This window comes from Orcinus orca, unplaced genomic scaffold, assembly GCF_937001465.1.
Source record: "Orcinus orca unplaced genomic scaffold, mOrcOrc1.1 scaffold_194, whole genome shotgun sequence".
Classification (NCBI taxonomy): Eukaryota; Metazoa; Chordata; class Mammalia; order Artiodactyla; family Delphinidae; genus Orcinus; species Orcinus orca.
In genome coordinates this window covers 15,525-43,321 of record NW_026043826.1, presented here as the reverse complement: position 1 = coordinate 43,321, position 27,797 = coordinate 15,525, and the positions used below count along the sequence as shown (strand labels likewise).

Below are 27,797 nucleotides of genomic sequence, written 5' to 3'. Positions count from 1 at the left end.
ACGCTTTAGGGGGAGCGTACGTGTGAGGGCGCGGGTTAGTGTTAGCGTACGGGTTAGGATTAGGGGACGGGTGAGGGTCAGGCTTCGGGGAAGGTTTAGTGTTATGGTTCTGGCTAGGGTTAGGGTTAGGGGACAACGACGGTTTAGGGTCCAGGTGAGGGTACAAAAACGCTTTAGGGGGAGCGTAAGTGTGAGGGCGCGGGTTAGTGTTAGCGTACGGCTTAGGATTAGGGGACGGGTGAGAGTCAGGCTTCGGGGAATGGTTAGGGTTAGGGTTTGGGGTAGGATTAGGGTTAGGGGACGGGGACGGTTTAGGGTCCAGGTGAGGGTACGACAACGCTTTAGGGTGAGCGTACGTGTAAGGGCGCGGGTTAGTGTTAGCGTACGGGTTAGGATTAGGGGACGGGTGAGGGTCAGGCTTCGGGGAAGGGTTAGGGTTAGGGTTCGGGCTAGGGTTAGGGTTAGGGGACGGGGACAATTTAAGGTCCAGGTGAGGGTACGACAACGCTTTAGGGGGAGCGTACGTGTGAGGGCGTGGGTTAGTGTTACCGTACGGTTTAGGATTAGGGTACGGTTGAGGGTCAGGCTTCGGGGAAGGGTTAGGGTTAGGGTTCGGGCTAGGGTTAGGGTTAGGGGACGGGGACGGTTTAGGGTCCAGGTGAGGGTACGACAACGCTTTAGGGGGAGCGTACGTGTAAGGGCGTGGGTTAGTGTTAGCGTACGGGTTAGGATTAGGGGACGGGTGAGGGTCAGGCTTCGGGGAAGGGTTAGGGTTAGGGTTCGGGCTAGGGTTAGGGTTAGGTGACGCGGACGGTTTAGGGTCCAGGTGAGGGTACAACAACGCTTTAGAGGGAGCGTACGTGAGAGTGCGGGGGTTAGTGTTAGCGTACGGGTTAAGATTAGGGGACGGGTGAGGGTCAGCCTTCGGGGAAGGGTTAGGGTTAGGGTTCGGGCTAGGGTTAGGGTTAGGGTACGGGGACGGTCGAGGGTTCAGGTGAGGGGAGGACAACGCTTTAGGGGGAGCGTACCTGTGAGGGCACGGTTTAGTGTTAGCGTACGGGTTAGGATTAGGGGATGGGTGAGGTTCAGGATTCGGGGAAGGGTTAAGGTTAGGGTTTGGGCTAGGGTTAGGGTTAGGGGACGGGGACAGTTTAGGGTCCAGGTGAGGGTACGACAACGCTTTAGGGGGAGCGTACGTGTGAGGGCGCGGGTTAGTGTTAACGTACGGGTTAGGTTTAGGGGCTGGGTGAGGGTCAGGCTTCGGGGAAGGGTTAGTGTTAGGGTTCTGGCTAGGGTTAGGGTTAGGGGACAGCGACGGTTTAGGGTCCAGGTGAGGGTACAACAACGCTTTAGGGGGAGCGTAAGTGAGAGGGCGCGGATTAGTGTTAGCGTACGGGTTAGGATGAGGGGACGGGTGAGGGTCAGGCTTCGGGGAAGGGTTAGGGTTAGGGTTCGGGCTAGGGTTAGGTTTAGGGGACGGGGACGGTTTAGGGTTCAGGTGAGGGGACGACAACGCTTTAGGGGGAGCGTAAGTGTGAGGGCGCGGGTTAGTGTTAGCGTACGGCTTAGGATTAGGGGACGGGTGAGAGTCAGGCTTAGGGGAAAGCTTAGGGTTAGGGTTTGGGGTAGGATTAGGGTTAGGGGACGGGGACGGTTTAGGGTCCAGGTGAGGGTACGACAACACTTTAGGGGGAGAGTACGTGTAAGGGCGTGGGTTAGTGTTAGCGTACGGGTTAGGATTAGGGGACGGGTGAGGTTCAGGCTTCGGGGAAGGGTTAGGGTTAGGGTTCGGGCTAGGGTTAGGGTTAGGGTACGGGGACAGTTTAAGGTCCAGGTGAGGGTACGACAACGCTTTAGGGGTAGCGTACGTGTGAGGGCGTGGGTTAGTGTTAGCGTACGGTTTAGGATTAGGGGACGGGTGAGGGTCAGGCTTCGGGGAAGGGTTAGGGTTAGGGTTCGGGCTAGGGTTAGGGTTAGGGGACGGGGACGGTTTAGGGTCCAGGGGAGGGTACGACAACGCTTTAGGGGGAGCGTATGTGTGAGGGCGTGGGTTAGTGTTAGCGTACGGGTTAGGATTAGGGGACTGGTGAGGTTCAGGCTTCGGGGAAGTCTTAGGGTTAGGGTTCGGGCTAGGGTTAGGGTTAGGGGACGGTGACGGTTTAGGGTTCAGGTGAGGGTACGGCAATACTTTAGGGGGAGCGTACGTGTGAGGGCGTGGGTTAGTGTTAGCGTACGGATTAGGATTAGGGGACGTGTGAGGGTCAGGCTTCGGGGAAAGGTTAGGGGTAGGGTTCGGGCTAGGGTTAGGGTTAGGGGACGGGGACGGTTTAGGGTCCAGGTGAGGGGACGACAACGCTTTGGGGGGAGCGTACGTTTGAGGGCGCGGGTTAGTGTTAGCATACGGCTTTGGATTAGGGGACGGGTGAGGGTCAGGCTTCGGGGAAAGGTTAGGGTTAGGGTTTGGGCTAGGGTTAGGATTAGGGGACGGGGACGGTTTAGGGTCCAGGTAGGATACGATAACGCTGTAGAGGGAGCGTACGTGTGAGGGCACGGGTTAGTGTTAGCGTACGGGTTAGGATTAGGGGACGGGTGAGGGTCAGGCTTCGGGGAAGGGTTAGGTTTAGGTTCGGGCTAGGGTTAAGGTTAGGGGACGGGGACGGTTTAGGGTTCAGGTGAGGGGACGACAACACTTTAGGTGGAGCGTACGTGTGAGGGCGCGGGTTAGTGTTAGCGTACGGGTTAGGATTAGCGGAAGGGTGAGGGTCAGGCTTCGGGGAAGGGTTAGGGTTAGGGTTCGGGCTAGGGTTAGGGTTAGGGGACGGGGACGGTTTAGGGTCCAGGGGAGGGTACGACAACGCTTTAGGGGGAGCGTATGTGTGAGGGCGTGGGTTAGTGTTAGCGTACGGGTTAGGATTAGGGGACTGGTGAGGTTCAGGCTTCGGGGAAGTCTTAGGGTTAGGGTTCGGGCTAGGGTTAGGGTTAGGGGACGGTGACGGTTTAGGGTTCAGGTGAGGGTACGGCAATACTTTAGGGGGAGCGTACGTGTGAGGGTGCGGGTTAGTGTTAGCGTACGGATTAGGATTAGGGGACGTGTGAGGGTCAGGCTTCGGGGAAGTGTTAGGGTTAGGGTTCGGGCTAGGGTTAGGGTTAGGGGACGGGGACGGTTTAGGGTCCAGGTGAGGGGACGACAACGCTTTGGGGGGAGCGTACGTTTGAGGGCGCGGGTTAGTGTTAGCATACGGCTTTGGATTAGGGGACGGGTGAGGGTCAGGCTTCGGGGAAAGGTTAGGGTTAGGGTTTGGGCTAGGGTTAGGATTAGGGGACGGGGACGGTTTAGGGTCCAGGTAGGATACGATAACGCTGTAGAGGGAGCGTACGTGTGAGGGCACGGGTTAGTGTTAGCGTACGGGTTAGGATTAGGGGACGGGTGAGGGTCAGGCTTCGGGGAAGGGTTAGGTTTAGGTTCGGGCTAGGGTTAAGGTTAGGGGACGGGGACGGTTTAGGGTTCAGGTGAGGGGACGACAACACTTTAGGTGGAGCGTACGTGTGAGGGCGCGGGTTAGTGTTAGCGTACGGTTTAGGATTATCGGACGGGTGAGGGTCAGGCTTCGGGGAAGGGTTAGGGTTAGGGTTCGGGCTAGGGTTAGGGTTAGGGGACGGGGATGGTTTAGGGTCCAGTTGAGGGTACGACAACGCTTTAGGGGGAGCGTACGTGTGAGGGCGCGGGTTAGTGTTAGCGTACGGGTTAGGATTAGGGGACCGGTGAGGGTCAGGCTTCGGGAAAGCGTTAGGGTTAGGTTTCCGGCTAGGGTTAGGATTAGGGGACGGGGCCGGTTTAGGGTCCAGGTGACGGTACAACAACGCTTTAGTGGGAGTGTACGTGTGATGGCGCGGTTTAGTGTTAGCGTACGGGTTAGGATTAGGGGACGGGTGAGGGTCAGGCTTCGGGGAAGTGTTAAGGTTAGTGTTCCGGCGAGGGTTAGGGTTAGGGGACGGGGACGGTTTAGGGTCTAGGTGAAGGTACGACAACGCTTTAGGGGGAGCGTACGTGTGAGGGCGTGGGTTAGTGTTAGCGTACGGGTTAGGATTAGGGGACGGGTGAGGGTCAGGCTTCGGGGAAGTTTTAGTGTTATGGTTCTGGCTAGGGTTAGGGTTAGGGGACAACGACGGTTTAGGGTCCAGGTGAGGGTACAAAAACGCTTTAGGGGGAGCGTAAGTGTGAGGGCACGGATTAGTGTTAGCGTACGGGTTAGGATGAGGGGACGGGTGAGGGTCAGGCTTCGGGGAAGTGTTAGGGTTAGGGTTCGGGCTAGTGTTAGGGTTAGGGGACGGGGACGGTTTAGGGTTCAGGTGAGGGGACGACAACGCTTTACGGGGAGCGTAAGTGTGAGGGCGTGGGTTAGTGTTAGCGTACGGCTTAGGATTAGGGGACGGGTGAGAGTCAGGCTTCGGGGAATGGTTAGGGTTAGGGTTTGGGGTAGGATTAGGGTTAGGGGACGGGGACGGTTTAGGGTCCAGGTGAGGGTACGACAACGCTATAGGGTGAGCGTACGTGTAAGGGCGCGGGTTAGTGTTAGCGTACGGGTTAGGATTAGGGGACGGGTGAGGGTCAGGCTTCGGGGAAGGCTTAGGGTTAGGGATCGGGCTAGGGTTAGGGTTAGGGGACGGGGACAATTTAAGGTCCAGGTGAGGGTACGACAACGCTTTAGGGGGAGCGTACGTGTGAGGGCGTGGGTTAGTGTTACCGTACGGTTTAGGATTATGGTACGGTTGAGGGTCAGGCTTCGGGGAAGGGTTAGGGTTAGGGTTCGGGCTAGGGTTAGGGTTAGGGGACGGGGACGGTTTAGGGTCCAGGTGAGGGTACGACAACGCTTTAGGGGGAGCGTACGTGTAAGTGCGTGGGTTAGTGTTAGCGTACGGGTTAGGATTAGGGGACGGGTGAGGGTCAGGCTTCGGGGAAGGGTTAGAGTTAGGGTTCGGGCTAGGGTTAGGGTTAGGTGACGCGGACGGTTTAGGGTCCAGGTGAGGGTACAACAACGCTTTAGAGGGAGCGTACGTGAGAGTGCGGGGGTTAGTGTTAGCGTACGGGTTAAGATTAGGGGACGGGTGAGGGTCAGCCTTCGGGGAAGGGTTAGGGTTAGGGTTCGGGCTAGGGTTAGGGTTAGGGTACGGGGACGGTTGAGGGTTCAGGTGAGGGGAGGACAACGCTTTAGGGGGAGCGTACGTGTGAGGGCACGGTTTAGTGTTAGCGTACGGGTTAGGATTAGGGGGTGGGTGAGGTTCAGGATTCGGGGAAGGGTTAAGGTTAGGGTTTGGGCTAGGGTTAGGGTTAGGGGACGGGGACAGTTTAGGGTCCAGGTAAGGGTACGACAACGCTTTAGGGGGAGCGTACGTGTGAGGGCGCGGGTTAGTGTTAACGTACGGGTTAGGATTAGGGGACGGGTGAGGGTCAGGCTTCGGGGAAGGGTTAGTGTTAGGGTTCTGGCTAGGGTTAGGGTTAGGGGACAGCGACGGTTTAGGGTCCAGGTGAGGGTACAACAACGCTTTAGGGGGAGCGTAAGTGAGAGGGCGCGGATTAGTGTTAGCGTACGGGTTAGGATGAGGGGACGGGTGAGGGTCAGGCTTCGGGGAAGGGTTAGGGTTAGGGTTCGGGCTAGGGTTAGGTTTAGGGGACGGGGACGGTTTAGGGTTCAGGTGAGGGGACGACAACGCTTTAGGGGGAGCGTAAGTGTGAGGGCGCGGGTTAGTGTTAGCGTACGGCTTAGGATTAGGGGACGGGTGAGAGTCAGGCTTAGGGGAAAGCTTAGGGTTAGGGTTTGGGGTAGGATTAGGGTTAGGGGACGGGGACGGTTTAGGGTCCAGGTGAGGGTACGACAACGCTTTAGGGGGAGAGTACGTGTAAGGGCGTGGGTTAGTGTTAGCGTACGGGTTAGGATTAGGGGACGGGTGAGGTTCAGGCTTCGGGGAAGGGTTAGGGTTAGGGTTCGGGCTAGGGTTAGGGTTAGGGGACGGGGACGGTTTAGGGTCCAGGGGAGGGTACGACAACGCTTTAGGGGGAGCGTATGTGTGAGGGCGTGGGTTAGTGTTAGCGTACGGGTTAGGATTAGGGGACTGGTGAGGTTCAGGCTTCGGGGAAGTCTTAGGGTTAGGGTTCGGGCTAGGGTTAGGGTTAGGGGACGGTGACGGTTTAGGGTTCAGGTGAGGGTACGGCAATACTTTAGGGGGAGCGTACGTGTGAGGGCGCGGGTTAGTGTTAGCGTACGGATTAGGATTAGGGGAAGTGTGAGTGTCAGGCTTCGGGGAAGGGTTAGGGTTAGGGTTCGGGCTAGGGTTAGTGTTAGGGGACGGGGACGGTTTAGGGTCCAGGTGAGGGGACGACAACGCTTTGGGGGGAGCGTACGTTTGAGGGCGCGGGTTAGTGTTAGCATACGGCTTTGGATTAGGGGACGGGTGAGGGTCAGGCTTCGGGGAAAGGTTAGGGTTAGGGTTTGGGCTAGGGTTAGGATTAGGGGACGGGGACGGTTTAGGGTCCAGGTAGGATACGATAACGCTGTAGAGGGAGCGTACGTGTGAGGGCGTGGGTTAGTGTTAGCGTACGGGTTAGGATTAGGGGACGGGTGAGGGTCAGGCTTCGGGGAAGGGTTAGGTTTAGGTTCGGGCTAGGGTTAAGGTTAGGGGACGGGGACGGTTTAGGGTTCAGGTGAGGGGACGACAACACTTTAGGTGGAGCGTACGTGTGAGGGCGCGGGTTAGTGTTAGCGTACGGGTTAGGATTAGCGGACGGGTGAGGGTCAGGTTTCGGGGAAGGGTTAGGGTTAGGGTTCGGGCTAGGGTTAGGGTTAGGGGACGGGGATGGTTTAGGGTCCAGTTGAGGGTACGACAACGCTTTAGGGGGAGCGTACGTGTGAGGGCGCGGGTTAGTGTTAGAGTACGGGTTAGGATTAGGGGACGGGTGAGGGTCAGGCTTCGGGAAAGCGTTAGGGTTAGGTTTCCGGCTAGGGTTAGGATTAGGGGACGGGGCCGGTTTAGGGTCTAGGTGAGGGTACGACAACGCTTTAGGAGGAGCGTACGTGTGAGGGCGCGGTTTAATGTTAGCGTACGGGTTAGGATTAAGGGACGGGTGAGGGTCAGGCTTTGGGGAAGGCTTAGGGTTAGGTTTCGGGCTAGGCTTAGGTTTAGGGGACGGGGACGGGTTAGGTTCCAGGTGAGTGTATGAAAACGATTTAGGGGGAGCGTACGTGTGAGGTCGCGGGTTAGTGTTACCGTACGGGTTAGGATTAGGGGACGGGTGAGGGTCAGGCTTCGGGGAAGTGTTAAGGTTAGTGTTCCGGCGAGGGTTAGGGTTAGGGGACGGGGACGGTTTAGGGTCTAGGTGAAGGTACGACAACGCTTTAGGGGGAGCGTACGTGTGAGGGCGCGGGTTAGTGTTAGCGTACGGGTTAGGATTAGGGGACGGGTGAGGGTCAGGCTTCGGGGAAGGTTTAGTGTTATGGTTCTGGCTAGGGTTAGGGTTAGGGGACAACGACGGTTTAGGGTCCAGGTGAGGGTACAAAAACGCTTTAGGGGGAGCGTAAGTGTGAGGGCACGGATTAGTGTTAGCGTACGGGTTAGAATGAGGGGACGGGTGAGGGTCAGGCTTCGGGGAAGGGTTAGGGTTAGGGTTCGGGCTAGGGTTAGGGTTAGGGGACGGGGACGGTTTAGGGTTCAGGTGAGGGGACAACAACGCTTTACGGGGAGCGTAAGTGTGAGGGCGCGGGTTAGTGTTAGCGTACGGCTTAGGATTAGGGGACGGGTGAGAGTCAGGCTTCGGGGAATGGTTAGGGTTAGGGTTTGGGGTAGGATTAGGGTTAGGGGACAGGGACGGTTTAGGGTCCAGGTGAGGGTACGACAACGCTTTAGGGTGAGCGTACGTGTAAGGGCGCGGGTTAGTGTTAGCGTACGGGTTAGGATTAGGGGACGGGTGAGGGTCAGGCTTCGGGGAAGGGTTAGGGTTAGGGTTCGGGCTAGGGTTAGGGTTAGGGGACGGGGACAATTTAAGGTCCAGGTGAGGGTACGACAACGCTTTAGGGGGAGCGTACGTGTGAGGGCGTGGGTTAGTGTTACCGTACGGTTTAGGATTAGGGTACGGTTGAGGGTCAGGCTTCGGGGAAGGGTTAGGGTTAGGGTTCGGGCTAGGGTTAGGGTTAGGGGACGGGGACGGTTTAGGGTCCAGGTGAGGGTACGACAACGCTTTAGGGGGAGCGTACGTGTAAGGGCGTGGGTTAGTGTTAGCGTACGGGTTAGGATTAGGGGACGGGTGAGGGTCAGACTTCGGGGAAGGGTTAGGGTTAGGGTTCGGGCTAGGGTTAGGGTTAGGTGACGCGGACGGTTTAGGGTCCAGGTGAGGGTACAACAACGCTTTAGAGGGAGCGTACGTGAGAGTGCGGGGGTTAGTGTTAGCGTACGGGTTAAGATTAGGGGACGGGTGAGGGTCAGCCTTCGGGGAAGGGTTAGGGTTAGGGTTCGGGCTAGGGTTAGGGTTAGGGTACGGGGACGGTTGAGGGTTCAGGTGAGGGGAGGACAACGCTTTAGGGGGAGCGTACGTGTGAGGGCACGGTTTAGTGTTAGCGTACGGGTTAGGATTAGGGGATGGGTGAGGTTCAGGATTCGGGGAAGGGTTAAGGTTAGGGTTTGGGCTAGGGTTAGGGTTAGGGGACGGGGACAGTTTAGGGTCCAGGTGAGGGTACGACAACGCTTTAGGGGGAGCGTACGTGTGAGGGCGCGGGTTAGTGTTAACGTACGGGTTAGGATTAGGGGACGGGTGAGGGTCAGGCTTCGGGGAAGGGTTAGTGTTAGGGTTCTGGCTAGGGTTAGGGTTAGGGGACAGCGACGGTTTAGGGTCCAGGTGAGGGTACAACAACGCTTTAGGGGGAGCGTAAGTGAGAGGGCGCGGATTAGTGTTAGCGTACGGGTTAGGATGAGGGGACGGGTGAGGGTCAGGCTTCGGGGAAGGGTTAGGGTTAGGGTTCGGGCTAGGGTTAGGTTTAGGGGACGGGGACGGTTTAGGGTTCAGGTGAGGGGACGACAACGCTTTAGGGGGAGCGTAAGTGTGAGGGCGCGGGTTAGTGTTAGCGTACGGCTTAGGATTAGGGGACGGGTGAGAGTCAGGCTTAGGGGAAAGGTTAGGGTTAGGGTTTGGGGTAGGATTAGGGTTAGGGGACGGGGACGGTTTAGGGTCCAGGTGAGGGTACGACAAAGCTTTAGGGGGAGAGTACGTGTAAGGGCGTGGGTTAGTGTTAGCGTACGGGTTAGGATTAGGGGACGGGTGAGGTTCAGGCTTCGGGGAAGGGTTAGGGTTAGGGTTCGGGCTAGGGTTAGGGTTAGGGGACGGGGACGGTTTAGGGTCCAGGTGAGGGGACGACAACGCTTTGGGGGGAGCGTACGTTTGAGGGCGCGGGTTAGTGTTAGAATACGGCTTTGGATTAGGGGACGGGTGAGAGTCAGGCTTCGGGGAAGGGTTACGGTTAGGGTTTGGCGTAGGATTAGGGTTAGGGGACGGGGACGGTTTAGGGTCCAGGTGAGGGTACGACAACGCTTTAGGGTGAGCGTACGTGTAAGGGCGCGGGTTAGTGTTAGCGTACGGGTTAGGATTAGGGGACGGGTGAGGGTCAGGCTTCGGGGAAGGATTAGGGTTAGGGTTCGGGCTAGGGTTAGGGTTAGGGGACGGGGACAGTTTAAGGTCCAGGTGAGGCTACGACAACGCTTTAGGGGAGCGTACGTGTGAGGGCGTGGGTTAGTGTTACCGTGCGGTTTAGGATTAGGGTACGGTTGAGGGTCAGGCTTCGGGGAAGGGTTAGGGTTAGGGTTCGGGCTAGGGTTAGGGTTAGGGGACGGGGACGGTTTAGGGTCCAGGTGAGGGTACGACAACGCTTTAGGGGGAGCGTACGTGTGAGGGCGCGGGTTAGTGCTAGCGTACGGGTTAGGATTAGGGGACGGGTGAGGGTCAGGCTTCGGGGAAGGGTTAGGGTTAGGGTTCTGGCGAGGGTTAGGGTTAGGGGACGGGGACGGTTTAGGGTCCAGGTGAGGGGACGACAACGCTTTAAGGGGAGCGTACGTGTGAGGGCGCGGTTTAGTGTTAGCGTACGGGTTAGGATTGGGGATGGGTGAGGTTCAGGATTCGGGGAAGGGTTAAGGTTAGGGTTTGGGCTAGGGTTAGGGTTAGGGGACGGGGACAGTTTAGGGTCCAGGTGAGGGTACGACAACGCTTTAGGGGGAGCGTACGTGTGAGGTCGCGGGATAGTGTTAGCGTACGGGTTAGGATTAGGGGACGGGTGAGGGTCAGGCCTCTGGGAAGGGTTAGGGTTAGGGTTCGGGCTAGGGTTAGGGTTAGGGTACAGGGACAGTTTAGGGTCCAGGTGAGAGTACGAACGCTTTAGGGGGAGCGTATGTGTGAGGGCGTGGGTTAGTGTTAGTGTACGGGTTAGGATTAGGGGACGGGTGAGGGTCAGGCTTCGGGGAAGGGTTAGGGTTAGGGTTCAGGCTAGGATTAGGGTTAGGGGACGGGGACGGTTTAGGGTCCAGGTGAGGGTACGACAACGCTTTAGGGTGAGCGTACGTGTAAGGGCGCGGGTTAGTGTTAGCGTACGGATTAGGATTAGGGGACGGGTGAGGGTCAGGCTTCGGGGAAGGGTTAGGGTTAGGGTTCGGGCTAGGGTTAGGGTTAGGGGACGGGGACAGTTTAAGGTCCAGGTGAGGGTACGACAACGCTTTAGGGGGAGCGTACGTGTGAGGTCGTGGGTTAGTGTTAGCGTACGGTTTAGGATTAGGGGACGGGTGAGGGTCAGGCTTCGGGGAAGGGTTAGGGTTAGGGTTCGGGCAAGGGTTAGGGTTAGGGGACGGGGATGGTTTAGGGTCCACTTGAGGGTACAACAACGCTTTAGAGGGAGCGTACGTGAGAGGGCGGGGGTTAGTGTTAGCGTACGGGTTAAGATTAGGGTACGGGTGAGGGTCAGGCTTCGGGGAAGGGTTAGGGTTAGGGTTCGGGCTAGGGTTAAGGTTAGGGGACGGGGACGGTTCAGGGTTCAGATGAGGGGACGACGCTTTAGGTGGAGCATACGTGTGAGGGCGCGGGTTAGTGTTAGCGTACGGGTTAGGATTAGCGGACGGGTGAGGGTTAGGCTTATGGAAGGGTTAGGGTTAGGGTTTGGGCTAGGGTTAGGTTTAGGGGAAGGGGACAGTTTAGGGTCCAGGTGAGGGTACGACAACGCTTTAGGGGGAGCGTACGTGTGAGGTCGCGGGTTAGTGTTAGCGTACGGGTTAGGTTTAGGGGACGGGTGAGGGTCAGGCTTCGGGGAAGGTTTAGGATTAGGGTTCGGGCTAGGGTTAGGGTTAGGGTACAGGGACTGTTTAGGGTCCAGGTGAGGGTACGACAACGCTTTAGGGGGAGCGTATGTGTGAGGGCGTGGGTTAGTGTTAGCGTACGGGTTAGGATTAGGGGACGGGTGAGGGTCAGGCTTTGGGGAAGGGTTAGGGTAAGGGTTCGGGGTAGGATTAGGATTAGGGCACGGGGACGGTTTAGGGTTCAGATGAGGGGACGAGAACGCTTTAGGTGGAGCGTACGTGTGAGGGCGCGGGTTAGGGTTAGCGTACGGGTTAGGATTAGCGGACGGGTGAGGGTCAGGCTTCGGGGAAGGGTTAGGGTTAGGGTTCGGGCTAGGGTTAGGGTTAGGGGACGGGGACGGTTTAGAGTCCAGGTGAGGGTACGACAACGCTTTAGGGGGAGCGTACGTGTGAGGGCGCGGGTTAATGTTAGCATACGGGTTAGGATTAGGGTACGGGTGAGGGTCAGGCTTCGGGGAAGCATTAGGGTTAGGGTTCCGGCTAGGATTAGGATTAGGTTACGGGGACGGTTTAGGGTCTAGGTGAGTGTACGACAACGCTTTAGGGGGAGCGTACGTGTGAGGGAGTGGGTTAGTGTTAGCGTACGGGTTAGGATTAGGGGACGGGTGAGGGTCAGGCTTCGGGGAAGTGTTAGGGTTAGGTTTCCGGCTAGAGTTAGGGTTAGGGGACGGGGACGGTTTAGGGTCTAGGTGAGGGTACAACAACGCTTTAGGGGGAGCGTAAGTGTGAGGGCGTGGGTTAGTGTTAGCGTACGGGTTAAGATGAGGAGACGGGTGAGGGTCAGGCTTCGGGGAAGGGTTAGGGTTAGGGTTCGGGCTAGGGTTAGGTTTAGGGGACGGGGACGGTTTAGGGTTCAGGTGAGGGGACAACAACGCTTTAGGGGGAGCGTAAGTGTGAGGGCGCGGGTTAGTGTTAGCGTACGGCTGAGGATTAGGGGACGGGTGAGGGTAAGGCTTCGGGGAAGGGTTAGGGTTAAGGTTCGGGGTAGGAGTAGGGTTAGGGGACGGGGACGGTTTAGGGTCCAGGTGAGGGGACGACAACGCTTTAGGGGGAGTGTACGTGTGAGAGCGCGGTTTAGTGTCAGCGTACGGGTTAGGATTAGGGGATGGGTGAGGTTCAGGATTCGGGGAAGGGTTAAGGTTAGGGTTTGGGCTAGGGTTAGGGTTAGGGTACGGGGACGGTTTAGGGTCCAGGTGAGGGTACGACAACGGTTTAGTGGGAGCGTACGTGTGAGGGCGTGGGTTAGTGTAAGCGTACGGGTTAGGATTAGGGGACTGGTGAGGGTCAGGCTTTGAGGAAGTCTTAGGGTTAGGGTTCGGGCTAGGGTTAGGGTTAGGGGACGGTGACGGTTTAGGGTTGAGGTGAGGGTACGGCAATACTTTAGGGGGAGCGTACGTGTGAGGGCGCGGGTTAGTGTTAGCGTACGGGTTAGGATTAGGGGACGGATGAGGGTCAGGCTTCGGGGATGGGTTAGGGTTAGGGTTGGGCTAGGGTTAGGGTTAGGGGACGGGGACGGTTTAGGGTCCAGGTGAGGGGACGACAACGCTTTAGGCGAGCGTACGTTTGAGGGCGCGGGTTAGTGTTAGCATACGGCTTAGGATTAGGGGACGTGTGTGGGTCAGTCTTCGGGAAAAGGATAGGGTTAGGGTTTGGGCTAGGGTTAGGATTAGGGGATGGGGACTGTTTAGGGTCCAGGTAGGGTACGATAACGCTTTAGAGGGAGCCTACGTGAGAGGGCGCGGGTTAGTGTTAGCGTACGGGTTAGGATTAGGGGACGGGTGAGGGTCAGGCTTCGGGGAAGGGTTAGGGTTAGGTTTCTGGCTAGGGTTAGGGTTTGGGTAAGGGGACGGTTTAAGGTCCAGGTGTGGGTACGACAACGCTTTAGGGGGAGCGTACGTGTGAGGGCGCGTGTTAGTGTTAGCATACGGCTTAGGATTAGAGGACGGGTGAGGGTCAGGCTTCGGGGAAAGGTTAGGGTTAGGGTTTGGGCTGGGGTTAGGATTAGGGGACGGGGACGGTTTTGGGTCCAGGTAGGGTACGACAACGCTTTAGAGGGAGTGTACGTGAGAGGGCGCGGGTTAGTGTTAGCGTACGGGTTAGGATTAGGGGACGGGTGAGGGTCAGGCTTCGGGGAAGGGTTAGGTTTAGGGTTCGGGTAAGGGGACGGTAAGGTCCAGGTGTGGGTACGACAACGATTTAGGGGGAGCGTACGTGTGAGGGCGCGTGTTAGTGTTAGCGTTCGGGTTAGGATTAGGGCACGGGTGAGGGTCAGGCTTCGGGGAAGAGTTAGGGTTAGGGTTCGGGCTAGGGTTAGGGTTAGGGGACGGGGACAGTTTAAGGTCCAGGTGAGGGTACGACAATGCTTTAGGGGGAGCGTCCGTGTGAGGGCGCGGGTTAGTGTTAGCGTACGTGTTAGGATTAGGGGCGGGTAAGGGTCAGGCTTCGGGGAAGGGTTAGGGTTAGGGTTCGGGCTAGGTTTAGGGTTAGGGGACAGGGACGGTTTAGGGTCCAGGTGAGGGGACGACAACGTTTTAGGGGGAGCGTACGTGTGAGGGCGAGGGTTAGTGCTAGTGTACGGGTTAGGATTAGGGGACGGGTGAGGGTCAGGCATCGGGGAAGGGTTAGGATTAGGGTTCGGGCTAGGGTTAGGGTTAGGGGACGGGGATGGTTTAGGGTCCAGGTGAGGGTACGACAACGCTTTAGGGGGAGCGTAAGTGTGAGGGCGCGGGTTAGTGTTAGCGTACGGGTTAGGATTAGGGGACGGGTGAGTGTCAGGCTTCGGGGAAGTGTTAGGGTTAAGGTTCGGTCTAGGTTTAGGGTTAGGGGACGGGGACGGATTAGGGTCTAGGTGAGGGTACGACAACGCTTTAGGGGGAGCGTACGTGTGAGGGCACGGGTTACTGTTAGCGTACGGGTTAGGATTAGGGGAAGGTTGAGGGTCAGGCTTCGGGGAAGGGTTAGGGTTAGGTTTCGGGCTAGGGTTAGGGTTAGGGTACAGGGACTGTTTAGGATTCAGGTGAGGGTACGATAACGCTTTAGGGGGAGCGTATGTGTGAGGGCGTGGGTTAGTGTTAGCGTACGGGTTAGGATTAGGGGACGGGTGAGGGTCAGGCTTCGGGGAAGGGTTAGGGTTAGGGTTCGGGCTAGGATTAGGGTTAGGGGACGGGGACGGTTTAGGGTCCAGGTGAGGGTACGACAACGCTTTAGGGGGAGTGTACGTGTAAGGACGCGGGTTAGTGTTAGCGTACGGGTTAGGATTAGCGGACGAGTGAGGGTCAAGCTTCGGGGAAGTGTTAGGGTTAGGGATCGGGCTAGGGTTAGGGTTAGGGGACGGGGACAGTTTAAGGTCCAGGTGAGGGTACGACAACGCTTTAGGGCGAGCGTACATGTGAGGGCGTGGGTTAGTGTTAGCGTAAGGTTTAGGATTAGGGGACGGGTGAGGGTCAGGCTTCGGGGAAGGGTTAGTGTTAGGGTTCGGGCTAGGGTTAGGGTTAGGGGATGGGGACGGTTTAGGGTCCAGTTGAGGGTACGACAACGCTTTAGAGGGAGTGTACGTGAGAGTGCGCGGGTTAGTATTTGGGTACGGGTTAGGATTAGGGGACGGGTGAGGGTCAGGCTTCGGGGAAGGGTTAATGTTAGGGTTCGGGCTAGGTTTAGAGTTAGGGGACGGGGACGGTTTAGGGTCTAGGTGAGGGTACGACAACGCTTTAGGGGGAGCGTACGTGTAAGGGCGCGGGTTAGTGTTAGCGTATGGGTTAGGATTAGGGGACGGGTGAGGGTCAGGCTTTGGGAAAGTTTTAGGGTTAGAGTTCGGGCCAGGGTTAGGGTTAGGGGACGGGGACGGTTTAGGGTCCAGTTGAGGGTACGACAATGCTTTAGGGGGAGCGTACGTGTGAGGGCGCGGGTTAGTGTTAGCGTACGGGTTAAGATTAGGGGAAGGGTGAGGGTCAGGCTTCGGGGAAGCGTTAGGGTTAGGGTTCCGGCTAGCGTTAGGATTAGGGGACGAGGACGGTTTAGGGTCTAGGTGAGGGTACGACAACGCTTTAGGGGGAGCGTACGTGTGAGGGCGCAGGTTAGTGTTAGCGTACGGGTTAGGATTAAGGGACGGGTGAGTGTCAGGCTTCGGGGAAGGTTTAGGGTTAGGTTTCGGGCTAGGGTTAGGGTTAGGGGACGGGGACGGGTTAGGGTCCAGGTGAGTGTACGACAACGCTTTAGGGGGAGCGTACGTGTGAGGTCGCGGGTTAGTGTTACCGTACGGGTTAGGATTAGGGGACGGGTGAGGGTCAGGCTTCGGGGAAGGGTTAAGGTTAGTCTTCCGGCTAGGTTTAGGGTTAAGGGACGGGGAGGGTTTAGGGTCCAGCTGAGGGTACGACAACGCTTTAGGGGGAGCGTACGAGTGAGGGCGCGGGTTAGTATTAGCGTACGGGTTAGGATTAGGGGCCGGGTGAGGGTCAGGATTCGGGGAAGGGTTAGTGTTAGGGTTCTGGCTAGGGTTAGGGTTAGGGGACTGCGACGGTTTAGGGTCCAGGTGAGGGTACAGCAACGCTTTAGGGGGAGCGTAAGTGTAAGGGCGCGGGTTAGTGTTAGCGTACGGCTTAGGATGAGGGGACGGGTGAGGGTCAGGCTTCGGGGAAAGGTTAGGGTTAGGGTTTGGCCTAGGGTTAGGATTAGGGGACGGGGACGGTTTAGGGTCCAGGTAGGGTACGATAACGCTTTAGAGGGAGCGTATGTGAGAGGGCTCGGGTTAGTGTTAGCTTACGGGTTAGGATTAGGGGACGGGTGAGGGTCAGGCTTCGGGGAAGGCTTAGGGTTAGGGTTCGGGCTAGGGTTAGGGTTAGGGGACGGGGACGGTTTAGGGTTCAGGTGACGGTACGGCAATACTTTAGGGGGAGCGTACGGGTGAGGGCGCAGGTTAGTGTTAGCGTACGGGTTAGGATAAAGGGACGGGTGAGGGTCAGGCTTCAGGGAAGGGTTAGGGTTAGGGTTCGGGCTAGGGTTAGGGTTAGGGGACAGGGACGGTTTAGGGTCTAGGTGAGGGTATGACAACGCTTTAGGGGGAGCGTACGTGTGAGGGCGCGGGTTAGTGCTACCGTACGGGTTAGGATTAGGGGACGGGTGAGGGTCAGGCTTCGGGGAAGGGTTAAGGTTAGGTTTCAGGCTAGGATTAGGGTTAGGGGACGGGGACGGTTTAGGGTCCAGGTGAGAGTACGACAACGCTTTAGGGGGAGCGTACGTGTAAGGGCGCGGGTTAGTGTTAGCGTATGGGTTAGGATTACGGGACGGGTGAGGGTCAGGCTTCGTGGAAGGGTTAGGATTAGGGTTCGGGCTAGGGTTAGGGTTAGGGGACGGGAACAGTTTAAGGTCCAGGTGAGGGTACGACAACGCTTTAGGGGGAGCGTCCGTGTGAGGGCGTGGGTTAGTGTTAGCGTACGGGTTAGGATTAGGGGACGGGTGAGGGTCAGGCTTCGGGGAAGGGTTAGGGTTAGGTTCGGGCTAGGGTTAAGGTTAGGGGACGGGGACGGTTTAGGGTTCAGGTGAGGGGACGACAAAACTTTAGGTGGAGCGTACGTGTGAGGGCGCGGGTTAGTGTTAGCGTACGGGTTAGGATTAGCGGACGGGTGAGGGTCAGGCTTCAGGGAAGTGTTAGGGTTAGGGTTCGGGCTAGGGTTAGGGTTAGGGGACGGGGACGGTTTAGGGTCCAGTTGAGGGTACGACAACGCTTTAGGGGGAGGGTACGTGTGAGGGCGCGGGTTAGTGTTAGCGTAAGGGTTAGGATTAGGGGACGGGTGAGGGTCAGGCTTCGGGAAAGAGTTAGGGTTAGGGTTCTGGCTAGGGTTAGGGATAGGGGACACCGACGGTTTAGGGTCCAGGTGAGGGTACAACAACGCTTTAGGGGGAGCATAAGTGTGAGGGCGCGGGTTAGTGTTAGCGTACGGGTTAGGATGAGGGGACGGGTGAGGGTCAGGCTTCGGAGAAGGGTTAGGGTTAAGGTTCGAGCTAGGGTTAGGGTTAGGGGACGGGGACGGTTTAGGGTTCAGGTGAGGGGACGACAACGCTTTAGGGGGAGCGTAAGTGTGAGGGCGCAGGTTAGTGTTAGCGTACGGGTTAGGATTAGGGGACGGGTGAGGGTCAGACTTCGGGGAAGGGTTAGGGTTAGGGTTCGGGGTAGGATTAGGGTTAGGGGAAGGGGACGGTTTAGGGTCCATGTGAGGGTACGACAACGCTTTAGGGGGAGCGTACGTGTGAGGGCGTGGGTTAGTGTTAGCGTACGGTTTAGTATTAGGGGACGGGTGAGGCTCAGGCTTCGGGGAAGGGTTAGGGTTAGGGTTCGGGCTAGGGTTAGGGTTAGGGGAAGGGGACGGTTTAGGGTCCAGGTGAGTGTACAACAACGCTTTAGAGGGAGCGTACGTGAGAGGGCGGGGATTAGTGTTAGCGTACGGGTTAAGATTTGGGGACGGGTGAGGGTCAGGCTTCAGGGAAGGTTTAGGGTTAGGGTTCGGGCTAGGGTTAGGGTTAGGGGACGGGGACGGTTGAGGGTTCAGGTGAGGGGACGACAACGCTTTAGGGGGAGCGTACGTGTGAGGGCGTGGTTTAGTGTTAGCGTACGGGTTAGGATTAGGGGATGGGTGAGGTTCAGGATTCGGGGAAGGGTTAAGGTTAGGGTTTGGGCTAGGGTTTGGGTTAGGGGACGGGGACAGTTTAGGGTCCAGGTTAGGGTACGACAACGCTGTAGGGGGAGCGTACGTGTGAGGGCGCGGGTTAGTGTTAGCGTACGGGTTAGGATTAGGGGACGGGTGAGGGTCAGGCTTCGGGAAAGGTTTAGGGTTAGGTTTCGGGCTAGGGTTAGGGTTAGGGGACCGGGACGTTTTAGGGTCCAGGTGAGTGTACAACAACGCTTTAGGGGATGCGTACGTGTGAGGTCGCGGGATAGTGTTAGCGTACGGGTTAGGATTAGGGGACGGGTGAGGGTCAGGCTTCGGGGAAGGGTTAGGGTTAGGGTTCGGTCTAGGGTTAAGGTTAGGGGACGGGGACGGTTTAGGGTTCAGGTGAGGGGACGACAACGCTTTAGGTGGAGCGTTCGTGTGAGGGCGCGGGTTAGTGTTAGCGTACGGGTTAGGATTAGCGGATGGGTGAGGGTCAGGCTTCGGGGAAGGGTTAGGGTTAGGGTTCGGGCTAGGGTTAGGGTTAGGGGACGGGGACGGTTTAGAGTCCAGTTGAGGGTATGACAACGCTTTAGGGGGTGCGTACGTGTGAGGTCGCGGGTTACCGTTAGCGTACGGATTAGGATTAGGGGACGGGTGAGGGTCAGGCTTCGGGGAAGCGTTAGGGTTAGGGTTCCTGCTAGGGTTAGGATTAGGGGACGGGGACGGTTTAGGGTCTAGGTGAGGTTACGACAACGCTTTAGGGGGAGCGTACGTGTGAGGGCGCGGGTTAGTGTTAGCGTACAGGTTAGGATTAAGGGACGGGTGAGGGTCAGGCTTTGGGGAAGGTTAGGGTTAGGTTTCGGGCTAGGGTTAGGGTTAGGGGACAGCGACGGTTTAGGGTCCAGGTGAGGGTACAACGCTTTAGGGGGAGCGTAAGTGTGAGGGCGCGGGTTAGTGTTAGCGTACGGGTTAGTATGAGGGGACGGGTGAGGGTCAGGCTTCGGGGAAGGGTTAGGGTTAGGGTTCGGGCTAGGGTTAGTGTTAGGGGACAGGGACGGTTTAGGGTTCAGGTGAGGGGACGACAACGCTTTAGGGGGAGCGTAAGTGTGAGGGCGCAGGTTAGTGTTAGCGTACGGCTTAGGATTAGGGGACGGGTGAGGGTCAGGCTTCGGGGAAGGGTTACGGTTAGGGTTCGGGGTAGGATTAGGGTTAGGGGACGGGGACGGTTTAGGGTCCAGGTGAGGGTACGACAACGCTTTAGGGGGAGCGTACGTGTGAGGGCGTTGGTTAGTGTTAGCGTACGGTTTAGGATTAGGGGACGGGTGAGGGTCAGGCTTCGGGGAAGGGTTAGGGTTAGGGTTCGGGCTAGGGTTAGGGTTAGGGGATGGGGACGGTTTAGGGTCCAGGTGAGGGTACAACAACGCTTTAGAGGGAGCGTACGTGAGAGGGCGGGGGTTAGTGTTAGCGTACGGGTTAATAGTAGGGGACGGGTGAGGGTCAGGCTTCGGGGAAGGGTTAGGGTTAGGGTTCGGGCTAGGGTTAGGGTTAGGGGAAGGGAACGCTTGAGGGTTCAGGTGAGGGGACGACAACGCTTTAGAGGGAGCGTACGTGTGAGGGAGTGGTTTAGTGTTAGCGTACGGGTTAGGATTAGGGGATGGGTGAGGTTCAGGATTCGGGCAAGGGTTAAGGTTAGGGTTTGGGCTAGGGTTAGGGTTAGGGGACAGGGACAGTTTAGGGTCCAGGTGAGGGTACTACAATGCTTTAGGGGGAGCGTACGTGTGAGGGCGCGGGTTAGTGATAACGTACGGGTTAGGATTAGAGGACCGGTGAGGGTCAGGCTTCGGGGAAGTGTTAGGATTAGGGTTCGGGCTAGGGTTAGGGTTAGGGGACGGGGACGGTTTAGGTTCCAGGTGAGGGTACGACAACGCTTTAGGGGGAGCGTACGTTTGAGGGCGTGGGTTAGTGTTAGCATACGGCTTAGGATTAGGGGACGGGTGAGGGTCAGCCTTCGGGGAAAGTTTAGGGTTAGGGTTTGGGGTAGGGTTAGGGTTAGGGGACTGGGACGGTTTAGGGGCCAGGTAGGGTACGACAACGCTTTAGGGGGAATGTACGTGTAAGGGCACGGGTTAGTGTTAGCGTACGGGTTAGGATTAGGGGACGGGTGAGGTTAAGGCTTCGAGGAAGTGTTAGGGTTAGGGTTCGGGCTAGGGTTAGGGTTAGGGGACAGGGACGGTTTAGGGTCCATGTGAGGCTACGGCAATACTTTAGGGGGAGCGTACGTGTGAGGGCGCGGGTTAGTGTTAGCGTACGTGTTAGGATTAGGGGACGGGTGAGGGTCAGGCTTCGGGGAAGGGTTAGGGTTAGGGTTCGGGCTAGGGTTAGGGTTAGGGGACGTGGACGGTTTAGGGTCCAAGTTAGGGGACGACAACGCTTTAGGGGGAGCGTACGTTTGAGGGCGCGGGTTTGTGTTAGCATACGGCTTAGGATTAGAGGACGGGTGAGGGTCAGGCTTCGGGGAAAGGTTAGGGTTAGGGTTTGGGCTGGGGTTAGGATTAGGGGACGGGGACGGTTTAGGGTCCAGGTAGTGTACGACAACGCTTTAGAGGGAGTGTACGTGAGAGGGCGCGGGTTAGTGTTAGCGTACGGGTTAGGATTAGGGGACGGGTGAGGGTCAGGCTTCGGTGAAGGGTTAGGATTAGGGTTCGGAGTAAAGTTAGGGTTAGGGTACGGGGACGGTTTAGGGTCCAGGTGAGGGTACGACAGTGCTTTAGGGGGAGCATACGTGTGAGGGCGCGGGTTAGTGTTAGCGTACGGGTTAGGATTAGGGGACGGGTGAGGGTCAGGCTTCGGGGAAGGGTTAGGGTTAGGGTTCGAGCTAGGGTTAGGTTTAGGGGACGGGGACGGTTTAGGGTCCAGGTGAGGGGACGACAACGCTTTACGGGGAGCGTACGTGTGAGGGCGAGGGTTAGTGCTAGCGTACGGGTTAGGATTAGGGGACGGGTGAGGGTCAGGCATCGGGGAAGGGTTAGGGTTAGGGTTCGGGCTAGGGTTAGGGTTAGGGGACGGGGATGGTTTAGGGTCCAGGTGAGGGTACGACAACGCTTTAGGGGGAGCGTAAGTGTGAGGGCGCGGGTTAGTGTTAGCGTACGGGTTAGGATTAGGGGACGGGTGAGTGTCAGGCTTCGGGGAAGTGTTAGGGTTAAGGTTCGGGCTAGGTTTAGGGTTAGGGGACGGGGACGGATTAGGGTCTAGGTGAGGGTACGACAACGCTTTAGGGGGAGTGTACGTGTGAGGGCACGGGTTACTGTTAGCGTACGGGTTAGGATTAGGGGAAGGTTGAGGGTCAGGCTTCAGGGAAGGGTTAGGGTTAGGTTTCGGGCTAGGGTTAGGGTGAGGGTACAGGGACTGTTTAGGGTCCAGGTGAGGTTACGACAACACTTTAGGGGGAGCGTGTGTGTGAGGGCGCAGGTTAGTGTTAGCGTACGGGTTAGGATTAGGGGACGGGTGAGGGTCAGGCTTCGGGGAAGGGTTAGGGTTAGGGTTCGGGCTAGGATTAGGGTTAGGGGACGGGGACGGTTTAGGGTCCAGGTGAGGGTACGACAACGCTTTAGGGGGAGCGTACGTGTAAGGACGCGGGTTAGTGTTAGCGTACGGGTTAGGATTAGGGGACGGGTGAGTGTCAGGATTCGGGGAAGGGTTAGGGTTAGGGTTCGGGCTAGGGTTAGGGTTAGGGGACGGGAACAGTTTAAGGTCCAGGTGAGGGTAAGACAACGCTTTAGGGCGAGCGTACATGTGAGGGCGTGGGTTAGTGTTAGCGTACGGGTTAGGATTAGGGGACGGGTGAGGGTCAGGCTTCGGGGAAGGCTTAGGGTTAGGGTTCGGGCTAGGGTTAGGGTTAGGGGACGGGGACGGTTTAGGGTCTAGGTGAGTGTACGACAAAGCTTTAGGGGGAGCGTACATGTGAGGGCGCGGGTTAGTGTTAGCGTACGGGTTAGGATTATGGGACGGGTGAGGGTCAGGCTTCGGGGAAGGTTTAGGGTTAGGGTTCGGGCTAGGGTTAGGGTTAGGGGACGGGGACAGTTTAAGGTCCAGGTGAGTGTACGACAATGCTTTAGGGGGAGCGTCCGTGTGAGGGCGTGTGTTAGTGTTAGCGTACGGTTTAGGATTAGGGTATGGGTGAGGGTCAGGCTTCTGGGAAGGGTTAGGGTTAGGGTGCGGGCTAGGGTTAGGGTTAGGGGACGGGGACGGTTTAGGGTCCAGGTGAGGGTACGACAACGCTGTAGAGGGAGCGTACGTGAGAGTGCGCGGGTTAGTGTTAGCGTACGGGTTAGGATTAGGGGACGGGTGAGGGTCAGGCTTCGGGGAAGGCTTAGGGTTAGGTTTCGGGCTAGGGTTAAGGTTTGGGGACGGGGACGGTTTAGGGTTCAGGTGAGGGAACGACAACGCTTTAGGTGGAGTTTATGTGTGAGGGCGCGAGTTAGTGTTAGCGTACGGGTTAGGATTAGGGGACGGGTGAGGGTCAGGCTTCGGGGAAGGGTTAGGGTTAGGGTTCGGGCTAGGATTAGGGTTAGGGGACGGGGACGGTTTAGGGTCCAGGTGAGGGTACGACAACGCTTTAGGGGGAGCGTACGTGTAAGGACGCGGGTTAGTGTTAGCGTACGGGTTAGGATTAGCGGACGAGTGAGGGTCAGGCTTCGGGGAAGTGTTAGGGTTAGGGATCGGGCTAGGGTTAGGGTTAGGGGACGGGGACAGTTTAAGGTCCAGGTGAGGGTACGACAACGCTTTAGGGCGAGCGTACATGTGAGGGCGTGGGTTAGTGTTAGCGTAAGGTTTAGGATTAGGGGACGGGTGAGGGTCAGGCTTCGGGGAAGTGTTAGGGTTAGGGTTCGGGCTAGGGTTAGGGTTAGGGGATGGGGACGGTTTAGGGTCCAGGTGAGGGTACGACAACGCTTTAGAGGGAGTGTACGTGAGAGTGCGCAGGTTAGTATTTGCGTACGGGTTTGGATTAGGGGACGGGTGAGGGTCAGGCTTCGGGGAAGTGTTAATGTTAGGGTTCGGGCTAGGTTTAGAGTTAGGGGACGGGGACGGTTTAGGGTCTAGGTGAGGGTACGACAACGCTTTAGGGGGAGCGTACGTGTGAGGGCGCAGGTTAGTGTTAGCGTACGTGTTAGGATTAGGGGACGGGTGAGGGTCAGGCTTCGGGGAAGTGTTAGGGTTAGGGTTCGGGCTAGGGTTAGGGTTAGGGTACAGGGACTGTTTTGGGTACAGGTGAGGGTACGACAACGCTTTAGGGGGAGCGTATGTGTGAGGGTGTGGGTTAGTGTTAGCGTACGGGTTAGGATTAGGGGACGGGTGAGTGTCAGGCTTCGGGGAAGGGTTAGGGTTAGGGTTCGGGCTAGGATTAGGGTTAGGGGACGGGAACCGTTGAGGGTCCAGGTGAGGGTACGACAACGCTTTAGGGGGAGCGTACGTGTAAGGGCGCGGGTTAGTGTTAGCGTATGGGTTAGGATTAGGGGACGGGTGAGGGTCAGGCTTTGGGAAAGTTTTAGGGTTAGAGTTCGGGCCAGGGTTAGGGTTAGGGGACGGGGACGGTTTAGGGTCCAGTTGAGGGTACGACAATGCTTTAGGGGGAGCGTACGTGTGAGGGCGCGGGTTAGTGTTAGCGTACGGGTTAAGATTAGGGGAAGGGTGAGGGTCAGGCTTCGGGGAAGCGTTAGGGTTAGGGTTCCGGCTAGCGTTAGGATTAGGGGACGGGGACGGTTTAGGGTCTAGGTGAGGGTACGACAACGCTTTAGGGGGAGCGTACGTGTGAGGGCGCAGGTTAGTGTTAGCGTACGGGTTAGGATTAAGGGACGGGTGAGTGTCAGGCTTCGGGGAAGGTTTAGGGTTAGGTTTCGGGCTAGGGTTAGGGTTAGGGGACGGGGACGGGTTAGGGTCCAGGTGAGTGTACGACAACGCTTTAGGGGGAGCGTACGTGTGAGGTCGCGGGTTAGTGTTACCGTACGGGTTAGGATTAGGGGACGGGTGAGGGTCAGGCTTCGGGGAAGGGTTAAGGTTATTCTTCCGGCTAGGGTTAGGGTTAAGGGACGGGGAGGGTTTAGGGTCCAGCTGAGGGTACGACAATGCTTTAGGGGGAGCGTACGTGTGAGGGCGCGGGTTAGTATTAGCGTACGGGTTAGGATTAGGGGCCGGGTGAGGGTCAGGATTCGGGGAAGTGTTAGTGTTAGGGTTCTGGCTAGGGTTAGGGTTAGGGGACTGCGACGGTTTAGGGTCCAGGTGAGGGTACAGCAACGCTTTAGGGGGAGCGTAAGTGTAAGGGCACGGGTTAGTGTTAGCGTACGGCTTAGGATGAGGGGACAGGTGAGGGTCAGGCTTCGGGGAAAGGTTAGGGTTAGGGTTTCGCCTAGGGTTAGGATTAGGGGACGGGGACGGTTTAGGGTCCAGGTAGGGTACGATAACGCTTTAGAGGGAGCGTATGTGAGAGGGCGCGGGTTAGTGTTAGCTTACGGGTTAGGATTAGGGGACGGGTGAGGGTCAGGCTTCGGGGAAGGCTTAGGGTTAGGGTTCGGGCTAGGGTTAGGGTTAGGGGACGGGGACGGTTTAGGGTTCAGGTGACGGTACGGCAATACTTTAGGGGGAGCGTACGGGTGAGGGCGCAGGTTAGTGTTAGCGTACGGGTTAGGATAAAGGGACGGGTGAGGGTCAGGCTTCGGGGAAGGGTTAGGGTTAGGGTTCGGGCTAGGGTTAGGGTTAGGGGACAGGGACGGTTTAGGGTCTAGGTGAGGGTATGACAACGCTTTAGGGGGAGCGTACGTGTGAGGGCGCGGGTTAGTGCTACCGTACGGGTTAGGATTAGGGGATGGGTGAGGGTCAGGCTTCTGGGAAGTGTTAGGGTTAGGGTTCGGGCTAGGGTTAGGGTTAGGGTACAGGGACTGCTTAGGGTCCAGGTTAGGGTACGACAACGCTTTAGGGGGAGCGTATGTGTGAGGGCGTGGGTTAGTGTTAGCGTACGGGTTAGGATTAGGGGACGGGTGAGGGTTAGGCTTCGCGGAAGGGTTAAGGTTAGGTTTCAGGCTAGGATTAGGGTTAGGGGACGGGGACGGTTTAGGGTCCAGGTGAGGGTACGACAACGCTTTAGGGGGAGCGTACGTGTAAGGGCGCGGGTTAGTGTTAGCGTATGGGTTAGGATTACGGGACGGGTGAGGGTCAGGCTTCGGGGAAGGGTTAGGATTAGGGTTCGGGCTAGGGTTAGGGTTAGGGGACGGGAACAGTTTAAGGTCCAGGTGAGGGTACGACAACGCTTTAGGGGGAGCGTCCGTGTGAGGGCGTGGGTTAGTGTTAGCGTACGGTTTACGATTAGGGGACGGGTGAGGGTCAGGCTTCGGGGAAGGTTTAGGGTTAGGGTTCGGGCTAGGGTTAGTGTTATGCGACAGGGACGGTTTAGGGTACAGGTGAGGGTCCGACAACGCTTTAGGTGGAGCGTACGTGTAAGGGCGCGGGTTAGTGTTAGCGTACGGGTTAGGATTAGGGGACGGGTGAGGGTCAGGCTTCGGGGAAGGGTTAGGGTTAGGGTTCGGGTTAGGGTTAGGGTTAGGGGACGGGGACAGCTTAAGCTCCAGGTGAGGGTACGACAACGCTTTAGGGGGAGCGTCCGTGTGAGGGCGTGGATTAGTGTTAGCGAACGGTTTAGGATTAGGGGACGGGTGAGGGTCAGGCTTCGGGGAAGGGTTAGGGTTAAGGTTCGGGCTAGGGTTAGGGTTAGGGGACGGGGACGGTTTAGGGTCCAGGTGAGGGTACAACAACGCTTTAGAGAGAGAGTACGTGAGAGTGGGCGGGTTAGTGTTAGCGTACGGGTTAGGATTAGGGGACGGGTGAGGGTCAGGCTTCGGGGAAGGGTTAGGGTTAGTTTCTGGCTAGGGTTAAGGTTAGGGGACGGGGACGGTTTAGGGTTCAGGTGAGGGGACGACAACGCTTTAGGGGGAGCGTAAGTGTGAGGGCGCAGGTTAGTGTTAGCGTACGGGTTAGGATTAGGGGACGGGTGAGGGTCAGACTTCGGGGAAGGGTTAGGGTTAGGGTTCGGGGTAGGATTAGGGTTAGGGGACGGGGACGGTTTAGGGTCCATGTGAGGGTACGACAACGCTTTAGGGGGAGAGTACGTGTAAGGGCGTGGGTTAGTGTTAGCGTATGGGTTAGGATTAGGGGACGGGTGAGGTTCAGGCTTCGGGGAAGGGTTAGGGTTAGGGTTCGGGCTAGGGTTAGGGTTAGGGGACGAGGACAGTTTAAGGTCCAGGTGAGGGTACGACAACGCTTTAGGGGGAGCGTACGTGTGAGGGCGTGGGTTAGTGTTAGCGTACGGTTTAGGATTAGGGGACGGGTGAGGCTCAGGCTTCGGGGAAGGGTTAGGGTTAGGGTTCGGGCTAGGGTTAGGGTTAGGGGAAGGGGACGGTTTAGGGTCAAGGTGAGTGTACAACAACGCTTTAGAGGGAGCGTACGTGAGAGGGCGGGGATTAGTGTTAGCGTACGGGTTAAGATTTGGGGACGGGTGAGGGTCAGACTTCAGGGAAGGTTTAGGGTTAGGGTTCGGGCTAGGGTTAGGGTTAGGGGACGGGGACGGTTGAGGGTTCAGGTGAGGGGACGACAACGCTTTAGGGGGAGCGTACGTGTGAGGGCGTGGTTTAGTGTTAGCGTACGGGTTAGGATTAGGGGATGGGTGAGGTTCAGGATTCGGGGAAGGGTTAAGGTTAGGGTTTGGGCTAGGGTTTGTGTTAGGGGACGGGGACAGTTTAGGGTCCAGGTTAGGGTACGACAACGCTGTAGGGGGAGCGTACGTGTGAGGGCGCGGGTTAGTGTTAGCGTACGGATTAGGATTAGGGGACGGGTGAGGGTCAGGCTTCGGGGAAGCGTTAGGGTTAGGGTTCCTGCTAGGGTTAGGATTAGGGGACGGGGACGGTTTAGGGTCTAGGTGAGGTTACGACAACGCTTTAGGGGGAGCGTACGTGTGAGGGCGCGGGTTAGTGTTAGCGTACAGGTTAGGATTAAGGGACGGGTGAGGGTCAGGCTTTGGGGAAGGTTAGGTTTAGGTTTCGGGCTAGGGTTAGGGTTAGGGGACGGGGACGGTTTAGGGTCCAGGTGAGGGTACGACAACGCTTTATGGGGAGCGTACGTGTGACGGCGTGGGTTAGTGTTAGCGTACGGGTTAGGATTAGGGGACGGGTGAGGGTCAGGCTTCGGGGAAGACAGGGTTAGGGTTCGGGCTAGGGTTAGGGTTAGGGGACGGGGACAGTTTAGGGTCCAGGTGAGTGTACTACAAAGCTTTAGGGGGAGCGTACGTGTGAGGGCGCGGGTTAGTGTTAGTGTACGGGTTAGGATTATGGGACGGGTGAGGGTCAGGCTTCGGGGAAGGTTTAGGGTTAGGGATCGGGCTAGGGTTAGGGTTAGGGGACGGGGACAGTTTAAGGTCCAGGTGAGTGTACGACAATGCTTTAGGGGGAGCGTCCGTGTGAGGGCGTGTGTTAGTGTTAGCGTACGGTTTAGGATTAGGGGACGGGTGAGGGTCAGGCTTCGGGGAAGTGTTAGGTTTAGGGTTCCGGCTAGTGTTAGGAATAGGGGACGGGGACGGTTTAGGGTCTAGGTGAGGGTACGACAACGCTTTAGGGGGAGCATACGTGTGAGGGAGTGGGTTAGTGTTAGCGTACGGGTTAGGATTAAAGGACGGGTGAGGGTCAGGCTTCGGGGAAGGTTTAGGGTTAGGTTTCGGGCTAGGGTTAGGGTTAG

The 27,797-nt window shown here is 57.4% G+C and overlaps 1 long non-coding RNA gene across 1 annotated transcript in view; it reads left to right on the top strand.

Annotated features, from left to right (window-relative positions):
* LOC125963196 (uncharacterized) overlaps positions 1 to 27,797 on the top strand; it is an 87,463-nt gene that overhangs the window by 48,948 nt on the left and 10,718 nt on the right. Inside the window, exon 2 of the long non-coding RNA XR_007475016.1 lies at positions 2,756 to 2,929. This is a non-coding gene — a long non-coding RNA (uncharacterized LOC125963196). The remainder of the gene's footprint in view (positions 1 to 2,755; positions 2,930 to 27,797) is intronic.